The sequence below is a fragment of the Spermophilus citellus genome (assembly GCF_964194105.1).
Source record: "Spermophilus citellus genome assembly, chromosome: X".
NCBI lineage: Eukaryota > Metazoa > Chordata > Mammalia > Rodentia > Sciuridae > Spermophilus > Spermophilus citellus.
Genome location: NC_138190.1, coordinates 65,610,258 through 65,623,151, shown reverse-complemented (window position 1 = coordinate 65,623,151; position 12,894 = coordinate 65,610,258). Strand labels below are relative to the sequence as shown.

Below are 12,894 nucleotides of genomic sequence, written 5' to 3'. Positions count from 1 at the left end.
TCCCATGAATAATACCCGGCTCCTTGACTATATATTTCCACTGTCTACTCCTGTTTTCAAGAAACGAATGTAAACTCTGAAGATCCATGCAAAATCCCATGGCTGAGATTCCTATAACTCTTCTTTAGCTGCCAGTTTTTAAAACGCAATACATGAAACTACTAGTGGTACTGCCAGAGAAGTGAGAGTGAAATTTATGTTCTGAGTACTCAATACACACTCACTATCATGAGATTCATTTAGTAAGAAATGAAGCAATACAAACACAAGACTGGGATTCTAATTAGAATAAGATGTACTCTATGTTTATATAAATTTGTCAAAATGGGGGCTGAGGATGTGGCTCAAGCCATAGCCTGCTTGACTGGCATGCTTGCAGCCCAGGTTCCATCCTCAGCACCACATACAAAGATGTTGTATCCGCCGAAAACTAAAAAAATAAATAAATATTTAAAAGTTCTCTCTCTCTCTCTCTCTCTCTTTAAAATAAATAAATAAATAAATAAATAAATTTGTCAAAATATACTCGCTGTCATGTATAATTAAAAAGAAATTAAAATAAAGAATCAAAAAGCAGTTAAAATAAGCCATTGTAGGAATCTTGGCAGCATAGCATTAAAAAAAAAAAAAAGCACATGCGAGAAATTATAAGCAGGCTTGTAATCAAAGATTAATGATTGATATATATATATATATATATATATATTTTTTTTTTTTTTAACTATAACTCTTTCTTCCATCAGATTGGCACAAAGATTGAAGTTAAGGTGCAAGTTTCCACCCCAGAAAAGTGCTCATAGTCTTCAGAAAAGGAATTTTCCAGTGAGAAGTTTGTTTTTTTTCAAAGGCGCAGGGCGGGGGGAGAGCGGAGCGCTGTGCATCCACGGTGGCCTGCTGCCACCTAATGGCCAAAGTTTCACTGGGCGAGGGAAAAACTCTGTGATGGCCTTCCGTTTCCAATTGACTTGTATTCCTTAGATCATAAGTAATCCAGTGAGGGAGCAGGTCAAAATAAATGGGAAGGATAAAGCCACAGCTCTCTGAACAGAGGACCCTCCAAGTAGCCATTTTGTGTGCCCGGAAGTCCATTTGCTATTGTGGGTGCCTCTCCTGAAGTCCGACCAGGAAGCCATAGCAACCCCGGCCATTTATGGCAGTCATTCCGGAAACCGGGGCACCTTGGTTGCTGGACAGTATGGAAGTGTTTGTCAGGGTTGTGAGGGATTTGGGGTACTCCTCCATATCTCCATCCATTTTAATCTGTTCCCTGTGGTAGCGAATGAGAGCGAGGAAGGGGAAGCCCTCGGTTCTTGGAGGTTCTAGAGGGCTAATCGTGAGATGGCTGCTCTCAGTCTTGCCTGGGCATGCGCATTAGCGCTGTACGGAATTTACCCTTTCAATCGCGTGGTTTCTGCCACAAAACTGCTTGATGGGAAGTTTCTGCTGTGGTTTTATGCTGTGGGCCAGGGACCCCTGTAGGTGCTTGAGTGAGATAAAGAAACCTCCAGGTCACCCTGGAACTCTTTTTAAGTGATCATCCACCCAGCTATCGCACAGCCCTCCTGTCAGTATTATCAATCTGGAGGCCTGCTGGGTTGAGCCCTGACATCCATTGCAATCCTTTGGGTGCAGGATCTTGTGACTTCCTATTAAGAATTCCAGGGAAACAGAGTCATAAGCAAAAGTTTAACTAAGCTTCTCCAGAAATCTTCACCATAATTGATTTTAGGAATATCAGAAAAAGAGTCTCTACAAGAGTTCAATGTAGTTACACTTCCTATTTTCCTGTTGCTCTATTTTACTTGGCCACTGGCCTGGAATATATCAGCACTCCAGGTGCTGAAGACCCTTTACTAGTTTTTCACAAACATTTATCCAATATGGAAGTTTATAGAAGTGTGTTTGCAAATGAAAAATGTGCACACAGAGGAAACAGCCTTTTGAAATGTGTGTTAGAAACCTTTAGGAAGGTTTTAATGGTAACTGTGGGGTGAAACTCACTCCACAAAGATTGCATACTCTGTGAATTAGAATGGCCCACCCTAGGTGTGGGATGACTACTGGAAGGATCTTTAGATCAGAGAGTCATTGCTGAGGTTCTTTTAATAGTTGTTGGAACCCCTGGACACCCAGACCATTTCTCTTACATTGATTGCTGGCAAGAGATAGTACAGGAACAGCCCCCTTGGTTGAGAGCCTGTCTAGATGGGCAGTACAAACTGATGTTAGCCAGGAGCATAGTGGCCTATAAGACCCAGCGGAAAGCAGCTAGACAGAAAACCTGATGGAGGAAAAACGAGAAGGGAAACAGTTTTCCCTATGATACAGAAGAGGACCCAGCCCCTTATGTGCCACTCTTCTCAACTTTGCCAAGACCACTAGGACAGCAGACTGTCCCCTCAGCCACTTTGTCCTAAGAGGCAACAAATGATGGCCTCTGACATTGGCTATTCCTTCCTCCCTGATCTCCTCAGAGCCAAAGACTTCCCCAGAGCCTTTTACCTCCCAAGACTAAGATGAGAGATTTGTCCCAGGACCAGAGCTAAAATTTAGATGAGAGCTCTCCAGATGCCCCTTCAAGGGACTAAAGGATCTGCCCATTTTGACCAGAAGGGAAACACTTGAGAGACACAAGACAGTTTTGAGTGCTAGCCTTTTTCCACTATTGAGCTCATAAGCTGAAAAAATCATAGCCCTCCTAAACGGAGAAACCCTGGGCCATGATCTATCTGATGCAGCCCATTATGCAAACCTAGAATGGGGCCCCAACAAAGAAGAAGGTCTAAAGATAAAGAGATATCAAGAAACCCTCACAGGAAGCCTAAAGAAGGGGAAAAGAGAGCAAAATTTTCCTCTGCACGCATAGGGGCAAAGATTGCTTTGGCTTTGTCTTTACATCTCCATGCACCACCCTCTCTGGGGGTGCTACAGGGACTCTGACCCTGCTGCACTGTGCCTTACCTCCCAGGGCTTTGAAATCATGGTGGAAACCTCCATGAACCCCTAATTCCTGCTTCCTGCATTCCTACAGAACCAGCATTACGTGGTTGATGCCAAGGTCTGCAGCCATCTCGAGGACTCCAAGGACCCTGACTACAAGAGCTTCTGAATGCTTGGGTTGCTGACCATGTTGGAAAAACTTCCTAGACCCCCTAGTGCAAGAAGGGTATCCCACTGGCCCCAAGAGAATTTTTACTTTTATTTCCTTGAGCTGGAGATGGCTGTTGTCTTGCCAACTCCTGAGATGCCCTCAAGCCATCTTTCTTATTGTCTCTGGGCACAGTCCTTAGCATTTCTTTAGTGGAGGTAATGCCTTTAACAACTGCAACTTCCTTAGCCCCAGTTTCACACCTGCCTTTCAAGTCCAGATTTTTCAAATCTTTCTGCTCTTTCTGATCCTAAATATCAGAATAAGTCTGCCTCTAGCTGTGCCCCACCAAGAGACATAATTCATTTGAATCCTTGAGAGAAAGCCAATTCTTAGATCTGCGGGTAGCAATCCCAAAGTCTGAATTCATTCCTATAGTCCACAAGCTCGAGGACAGATAACTCAGCCAAGGAAAGGAAAAAGGTTAATCTTGCCCCCTCCCCCCCCCCTTAAGGAGGGAGGTGGGGAGAAGATGAAGAAAAAAAATGTCAGTATTAAAATAAGCCACAGTGCCAGAACTAGACAGGTGACATTCAAAGCATGAAGTGGACCCCTCTTACAAATATGTAAATAAGTATGATTTTATGATCCTACAAAAAAAAAAAATATACCAAAACACCACCTTCTCCATCATGGATACATATAATTTGTTTTTGGTACTAGGGATTAGCTATATCCTCAACCCTTTTTATGTTTTCTATTTTGAAAAGGGCCTTAGAGATTTGCTGTGGCTGGCCTTGAACTTGAAATCCTTCTGCCTCAGCCTCCACTGTTGCTGGGATTACAGGTGTGCGCCAAGGGCACTGAGTGATAGATACAATTTCTATCTGTCAAAACAACAACAACAACAACAACAATTTTTAAAATGCAGTTATGGAAGGGGTCAACTTTTGTACAATGAAGATCATCCAAAACTCCCTGAATAAGGGAAAGTCAGTGAGGAATTTATAGGTAACAACCAGAGTGAAGGTGGTTAGTCCATGGAAAATTACTGAAAGGAGTCATCAAGGATAGTGGTATTCCTGTAATCCGAGATACCCTGGAGATTGAGATGGAAGGATTGTGAGTACACCCAATATTCCGCCCCCCATCCCCCCAAAAAAACTGCATAGTGGTACAAACCTATAATCTCTTACTTTAAGACAGAGGACAGGGAGGAAGGAAAAGATAGTGGTAATCTTACTATACTGTCTCTATTAATATTCTTGCCAAAGAAAGACAGAGCTAAGACTTAGATATCAAGGGTAGAAGGGTAGAAAATTCATCAGATATCAGGAGTGATAATGTGAGGCTTAAGTTATACTATCAACGTAGACCAAACATGTTTGGGGATTTCCACAAAGTAAGAATGAATTGAATATCAATAAACTCACAAATCTACACCACTTTCACTAGTTGCAATTCACTGACTACCTGTGTGTCACCTGAAAGACAGAAGCCACAAAATCACAAATTTTTAAAAATTTTTTTAAAATTTCATTCTAGTTTTACTATAACATTCAAGTCACACATCATAATATATACATTAAGATCAACACAGGATTATAGGATGCTATGCCTAGAGGCCTAGAGAACAGGGAGAGAGAAAAACATGAATGCGGAGTCAAAGAATCACTGTAGGTGGTTAGATAAGGATTTGAAAAACAACAACAACAACAACAATAACAAGTCCACAATTATCTAGGAAGAGAATCCTGAGGGAAGGCAGTTTCACAACTTCTATTGAAATGTCAGCATGGGGTGCCAGATTGCAGTGGGCTGTTTCTTCACTGTAGTGATTTTTCCTGGACAAAGCTGTGACAGATGCCCAGGTGATGGGATCAGAGAGTGTCTCCTTGTCCAGTCATGCAGCATTCCTCCTTTTAGGGGTCTGAAGTGAGAAGTTCATAGCTGGTTAGGTTCATGAGCTCCTGTCCAGGTGCTCCTGCTTTAGTTTGATTAATTGGCATGGATAAGTGATTTATCAATTTGTGCCTTGTGGTTGTGCACACAAATAGTGTTTACTTGCAAAAACAAGGTGTAGAGTCGTTCTACCTTGGCCCTTGTACACAAAATGGAATAAATAACTCATGGCAAAATACTGCTTTACAAAATGGAGTAACTCAGGATTAGGCATCGCCTGAAAACTACTATCTGTACATCATGGAGTAACTCAGAGCACAGCACAGCTTGCTCTCCACAGGGGGATTTTTCAAAAAACTTATTACCTGAGACTCATGCTAAAGGCAGACCAAGTTGCAGGCCTAATATAGAAGCACTCAGGGAACCTGGAGCAAGTGTGGTAAAGGAGTCATTGTGAAAAACCAGCCTCTACCTCAGAGCAAAGCCTGTCCAAGGAAGGGACATCACCTTTGCCCTTGGAAAAACCCACAGAGCACTCCTAGGCACATTCCCACCCTGCTAAGTTGTTTATCTACAAATAACAGGAGAGATCTGCTGCACCAGGTGCCCCTAACTCAGTCAAGGGATCCATAGCAATCCCCTAGCAGCCACCAATCAGCATGAGACAGGGAAATACCTGGGATGCCAGATGACCCTCCCAGTAGTTTATGGTGGTTGATAACATGTTGGGAAACCATGTAGTTCAGCACATACACCCCTTTTGGCTTAAACCAATCAGTTCAAACGAATCCCCCTCTTGTAGTAACCAATCACCCCTTCCCAACTTGTTCCCGCCAGTGAATGTGCTAATCATGTTTTAGAGTTGTTATTTGATTTTCCCATGGTGTGTGATGATTTGCTAAGAGATGCTATGATGTATGTGAAGTCCCTGCCTTCTCCAAAAATGTATAAAACTGCTGCAAACCCTGGGCTCGGGGCCTCTCAGCGTCACCAGTTGCTGTGTGTGCACATGGAGGACCGAGCTAGCTCTCAATAAACACCTATTTGCTGCTTACATCGATCTTGGGTCTCTGGTGGTCTTTTGGGGGTCCCGAATTCGAGCATAACAAAACCTCATGATATATGCATCTTATTGTATCCTTTCCACATGGACATACACCCAGGTGTTGACCAATTTTCCCATTTCAAGGCATTTTATTATAGTTCTCCATTTTAAGAAAGGGCAATAAAAAGATCTGTGAATATAAAGCTTTGTTTTTCTATTTCACAACATGTTTTCAACAATGTACCCCAGACCAGCAATACATTGAGTGTTAAGGCAAGCCCCTAAGAGCTGTGACAAGTAGGTAATAATATCTGATACATTCTATTATCATTTATACCCCCACATTCCTCCCCTCCCTTCACTCTGTTCTTCCCTCCCCCAACCCCCACTCCCATTTTGAATTAGCATCTGCATATCTGAGAAAACAGTCAACCTTTGGTTCTTTGGAATTGGGTTATTAGTTTAACATGATGTTCTCAAGTTCCATCCTTTACCAGAAAATATCATAATTTCATTCTGCCAGGCAAGCCTGCAGGTAAATTGCTTCTTGGAAAAGAAATCATATGGGGATCAACATGGTGGCCCCATTTTATAGAATTATTCCCTTAAACTTGTGTTCCCACCACTCTCGTCTGTCCCCTTTCAGGATGAGCTTACTACCAAACAACTAACTAATAAGGCAAAAGTATCTCTCATATTTGTGTGTAAGGCCCTAAGAAATTTGTATTTGGAAAATGCCATACGCTTTCTATTGCTAAGTAGACTACCATTAAAGAGCACTCACTGCTGGTTTCTAAGACACATACGACTTCTGGGTAGGAAGATACCTGTTCTTGGTGTTAGATGTTAAAGAGGCCTTCCTTATGTTTGTGGCAAAATAGGACAAGGGAAAAAATGCAATTGTTTCTGTCCAGTGGTGAGGTTGGAGGTGGAGGGCTGCTAGGCAAATAGGGGATGGTGCACAGGCATCTCCGTATTTCCTTTTATCTTCTTAAACTTCATGGAGACAGTAACATGTGTAAACCAGTAGGAGCCGAGTTATCTGCAGGGATTTCCTTATAGTAGGCTAGAGAGTACAGGGTTATGGGATGCTACTCCCTAAATCTCCAGCCCCCCTGAACAAAGTGCTTCTAAAATTATAACTTGTATCTCCTTGGTTTCTGTAGAACATGTGGGGCAACCTGTATCCTAAAGTAGAGCTCTTCTAGCCAACACTATGCTGTGGCCCACCTGTTTTAGCTATTACAGTTGTCCTCACTGAGATTCAGTAGCTACATGGGTCTCTGCTCTGGAGTGTGCTGGTGGAAATGGTAAGAAGCAGGACTCTGGAAGGAGCTCAAGGTAGAAGGAAACTACATCAAGCTCAGTGTGGCCACTGCTGTAGCTCACAATAGCACTGACAGAAATGTGTAATTCTCCATGGGGTGTCAGGAGCTGCAAGGGGAGGGCTCAGAACTGGGGAATGTCCAGCCTCCCTGGTAAGTGCAACTCAAGGAGGAGACAGACCAAGGATCTCCATCTGGTGGTGAAGAGAAAGAAGGCACTGCCTGGGGCACTGCACAGAGGCAGAGAGTAGGCCCAGGGGAAACATTGTAAGCCTAGATATGGTGTACCCACTGAGAACCTGGTGTGGAGGGCTGCCCCTCCACCTGTAGAGCTAGGCACCTGGCTTCCGTTTAGGTTAGTGGGGGAGGCAGTTCATAGGCTGCTTTGCAGTCAGACTTTGAGTTCCTTGGGAAAACTGGGCAGGCAGTGAATCAAATAGCCTTCTTTCTTCCCTTGTGTTCTTGTTTCTTTGTTTGATACCCTGTGTGTGGGGTTTGTTTATAAGCCCAAGTTGAAGTATATTTCAACCAGTACCTCCACCTTCCACTGCATCAAAATTAGTAGCAGGCAACTCATAAGTAAGAAGATTTGAGGGAAGTCCAATAGGGGAAAAAATACATACATACTTGTATAAGCATCCATATGTTTGTGTGAGTGTGTGTGTGTGTGTGTAGATGGACATAGATATACACACCCCACGATATTTTCTTTATCATTTCAGGAGAACTTCCATTTTATGAAAGGGATCAAATTTTCTATGATCAGACATATTTAGACTGGCAATAATCATAGATTTCTTGCATGTTCTAGAAATGGCATTGTTCTTCTTCCTTTGTTCTGGAATAAAGCACTTCATAGGATTTCTATACACCCATATGTAGGTTTGGACAAAACCAACCTGGAATGTATACTGTTGATAAACAGTTTGGTGGCAGTGCTGAGGGGTAGGAAACAAAGGACTTTGGTTTAACTACAGGGACACTGAGGATATTGTAAAAAGACAAAAACAAAAACAAAAACTCTGAGATTTAAAAAAAAAAAAACACCTCCAAAATCTCCTTGTTGCATTTAGTGTCAAGACAGTGTTGAAGAGGAAATTCACTGGGAAGAGTGTTCCCACCCTAGGATGAGTCATGGTAGAGGCTCTTGACATGGAAAAGCATAGTTGTTCTTCCTGAGCAGTTAGTTATCTTTGATCTCAGGGATGCTGTGTGTCACCCAGAAGGTCACTTTTTCCTTTTCTCATCATGGCAGCTAAGAAACTTAGTTCCATGTCTGAAGCCAGTTGGTGCTCAATGTAGAGAACCCTGTGGCCAGCACTTTGAATCAGTCCTCTGATTGGAAGTCCCTTGATTTGACTTCGTTTCCTTACCCAGTATGTTTTAAAACTTTGACATCTTCATCCTTATGTATTTTATGAACTGCTCAAAGCCCTCCAAGGACTTCAGATCTCACTGAAATACAAGGTTAGCCTTGGCTTACTTTGGCTGTGGCACTGGCACCTGGCCTCTCCCCTTCACATTTTTTTTTTTTTTTGATACTGGGGATTGAACTCAGGGGCACTCAAACGCTGAGCCACATCCCCAGCCCTATTTTGTATTTTATTTAGAGACAAGGTCTCACTGAGTTGCTTAGTGCTAAGGATGGTTTTGAACTCTCCGATCTTCCTGTCTCAGCCTCCAGAGCTGCTGGGATCACAGGTGTGTGCCACTGGGGACCCAGCTTGTTTATTTATTTTTTATGTGGTGCTAAGATCAAACCCAGTCCCTCATATATGCAAGGCAAGTGCTCTGCCACTGAGCCACAACCCCAGACCCAGGACTAATATTTAGTGACCTATTGCATAAAATGGTGACTGTTTTTAATAGTAATTTGTTGTTTACTTTAGATTTTCCATGAGTCTTGTTTTTAAGATTCCCACCACAAAAAAGTATGAGTCATGATATATGTATTCATTAGCTTCATTTAAACATTCCACATTGTGTATGTATATAGAAACATTGCATTGTGCTCCAGAAATATATACTATTGTTACTTTTCACAGTTCTGAAATATCTCCAGACTCTTTGTTTTCCCCCTAAAACCTGAAGCTCAGCTCTGAGTACCACATTCCTTTTCTCTGACAGGGTAGAGCAGAATAAGACTATTGCCATCTTCCTGGATTCCTATCCATGCAGGCCCGTCACAAGGCTGACTCACACAAGGCTCTGTTAATTAGGAACCACATTGGGAGTTGTGTGCTTAATTAGAAGAAAAAATTTGTGTCCCTTAAGGTCACACTTACCTATCTCATTAATTTCTCTTCTTAAACCACTATCACCCTGAGCTGGACAATTCTCAGAACTTTTATTTATTTATTTATTTGGGTACTTGAGATGAACCTTGAGAAATTCTTAAGGCTGCCCTTGAACTTGTGATTCTTCTGCCTCAACCTTTCAGGTCACTGAGATTAAAGGCATTTTCCACCATGGCCCTCAGTAATTTTAAACTTTCACAAGTTATAGAATTATTTTACCTGGAAGTGAATTTTGGAAAGTGAGTGGCTCAGAGAGATGAAGTTCTCTGCTAATGTCATGAAGATAGTTAGTGACTGAGCATGAATTGGAGGCAAATTTCCTGAAGCCCAGGCCAGAGCTCCTTTAGGCCTCAAAGGGGTCAACTACAGTGGACTATTCTTTAGCCTTTGTCTTTCAGGCCAGATCTTTCCAGAGGAAACACAAATCCACAAAGCCAAAGCTGCCAAATATCTCCCTCTGACCCCACACCTTCTCCATATTTTGTGCATGACTCCCTGGCTTCCTGACAAACCAAACATGGGAAAATTTCATGGTACATTAATAAAGGCCTAAAGTCTCAAAGGAAACATAAGCCTATAATAGATATACTGCCAGCAGACAATTAAAAACTGAGTAGGTCATATGTCTCTAGAAATTTGTTTATGTCTCAAGTTTTTCTATTTTATAGGAGTATAAATTTTCACAATAGTTTCTAATTATCTTCTGTATTTCAGTAGTGTCTGTCATCATAGCTCCCTTTTCATGACAAATTTTAGTGATTTGAGTTTTCTCTCTCTTCGTTACCATGGCTAAGGGTTTATCAATTTTATTTATTTTTTCAAAGAATCAACTTTTTGTTTTGTCAATTTTTTGAATTGTTTCAAATTCATTGATTTCAGCTCTTATTTTCATTATTTCCTGACTTTCACTGATTTTGGTGTTGGTTTGTTCTTTTTATAGGGCTTTGAGATGTACTGTTAGGTCTTTTATTCATTGACTTTCTATTCTTTTAATGAATGAGCTCAATGCAATGAACTTTCCTCTTAACATTGCCTTGATGGTGTCCTAGAGATTTTGATGATTTTTTCACTATTCTCATTTACCTCTAATTCTTTTTAAATTTCATTCCTGATTTCTTCTGTTATCCATTCATCATTAAATAGTGTATTATTTAGTTTCCAGGCATTAAAGTAGCTTCTATTTTTTATTCTATCATTGATTTCTATTTCATTCTATTATGTAATAGATGCAGTGTATTATCTCTATATTTTTTGTATTTGCTAAGGGTTGCTTTATGGCATAGATATGTCCATCATGGCCTTTATTCCTAATGTCCTCAACTACCCAGGCCCTTCCCATGATTGAATCATACTGTAAATATTTGTGATCAGTTCTATTTTAATTTCTAAGTGGTGAAATCTGACAACTTATATAATCAAATATCTTAAGCTCTTTTGTTTCCTACCTGTGGAAATATAACACCTGGCAAAAAGCTATAAAATCTGCTTCCTGACAGATTTTATGTATATTTTATGTTGGATCTTCATAAATGCTTGTTTCTATAAATCATGTACATGGTACCAAAATTGACACATAGGTCAAAGATTGCTCATAAATTTAAAAAGAAATGGATCCAAATACAGTTCAATTTATTTGACTTAAATTGGCTAAATAAATAAGAGTAAAGATGTCTTTAAAATTACTAACCCACACATTTCTCTAGTGGCCAATCAATAAAATGTGAGTTTCTATAAAATGTCAAAAGTGTAATGTCTATTTTTTTAAGTACTTATTTTTTTAGTTGTAGTTGGACACAATACCTTTTATTCCATTCATTTATTTTTATGTGGTGCTGGGGATGGAACCCAGGGCCCTGCGCATGCTAGGCTAGTGCTCTACTGCTGAGCCACAATCCCATCCCCAAAAGTGTAATGTCTATTGTGTCTAGGATTTTTCTTCAGCAAGAAAAATATGACTTAAATGTTAAGTAGACTTGTCAGATATCTTGGTTTGCATGGGTAACCTAAAGCTAAGAGCTAAAATAGACAAATTAGATTGAACACAAATGGGATTAATTTTCATAAGTGTTTGTTAGAAGACACATCTGATTAATTTTATGAAGTTAAAATTCTTAAATACCGATTGCTTAATGTAAATCCAGGTAGTCTTGTTTTCTTGAATTCTATAAGATAGCATATTTTGTTTACAAATACACATTTAGTGTAGACCCAGAGAAAAGGTAGTCTCAAGCTGTTTTCCATTAATCAACAATTGTTATTAAACCTAGAAAATTAGATTTTGCAGCCAGGCATGGTGGCACATGCGTGTAATCCCAGCAACTGGGCAGGCTGAGACAAGAGGATTGTGAGTTCAAAGCCAGCAAAAGCAAGGTGCTAAGCAACTCAGTGAGACCCTGTCTCTAAATAAAATACAAAATAGGGCTGAGGAATATGGCTCAGTGGTCAAGTGCCCCTGAGTTCAATGCCCAGTACCACCCCCTCACCAAAATTTACTTGATTGTTCATTGAAGGCAATTCAAAGAAACCAGTGACTCTGCTATGTTATTGGTTCACATTTCAGTATTAATTTTAACTACTAACTACATAACAAAATAAACTTTTAGCCACAGTAAATCAATTTAGCAAACCCCTTCCCCTGCTTTGATATGAATCACTCTTGATCTCTGATCAGGTTCTGATATTTCATCTTTCCCCAAGTGATATCTAATTACCATGACCCATTTTTGGCAATAGCATTGTTAGGTCGGTTATACCAGTTAGAATTTACCTTCCTCCTGATGTTTATTGTTAGCAGGTTTTCATCCCATGACCAACACTCTGTTACATGGCTATAAATTTTCACTGGCCAGTCTTTTTTAAAAATATTTTTTTAGTTGCGCTTGGACACAATAACTTTGTTTCATTTATTTATTTACTTATTTTGTGGTGCTGAGGATCCAACCCAGTGCCTCACATGTGCTAGGCAAGTGAGCTACCACTGAGCTACAAGGATAGCCCCAATGGCCAGTTTTGTTGTCAGAGTTGAATCCAAAGTCTCATGATCCCTGCAAATTCCCGTTGCTGAAGACCCTGTAACTATGGTTATGCTTCGCTTTGTGAAAGACAATACATGGAAGTACTAGTGGTCTTTCAGTGGAGTGAAATGGGATAGAACTGACACCTCTCTCTCTCTCTCTATATATATATATATATATATATATATATATATATTTTTTTTTTCTTCCCTGAGTTTCCCAA

General features: G+C 40.5%; 1 pseudogene across 1 annotated transcript in view; it reads right to left on the bottom strand.

Moving 5' to 3' along the window:
- Nucleotides 1-1,092: 1,092 nt before the first annotated feature.
- The window catches only part of LOC308639429 (protein LSM14 homolog B-like), a 32,125-nt pseudogene continuing 20,323 nt past the window's right edge, over nt 1,093-12,894 (bottom strand). The window contains exon 5 of the transcript in view: nt 1,093-1,358. The product of the transcript in view is annotated as a protein LSM14 homolog B-like (transcript). The remainder of the gene's footprint in view (nt 1,359-12,894) is intronic.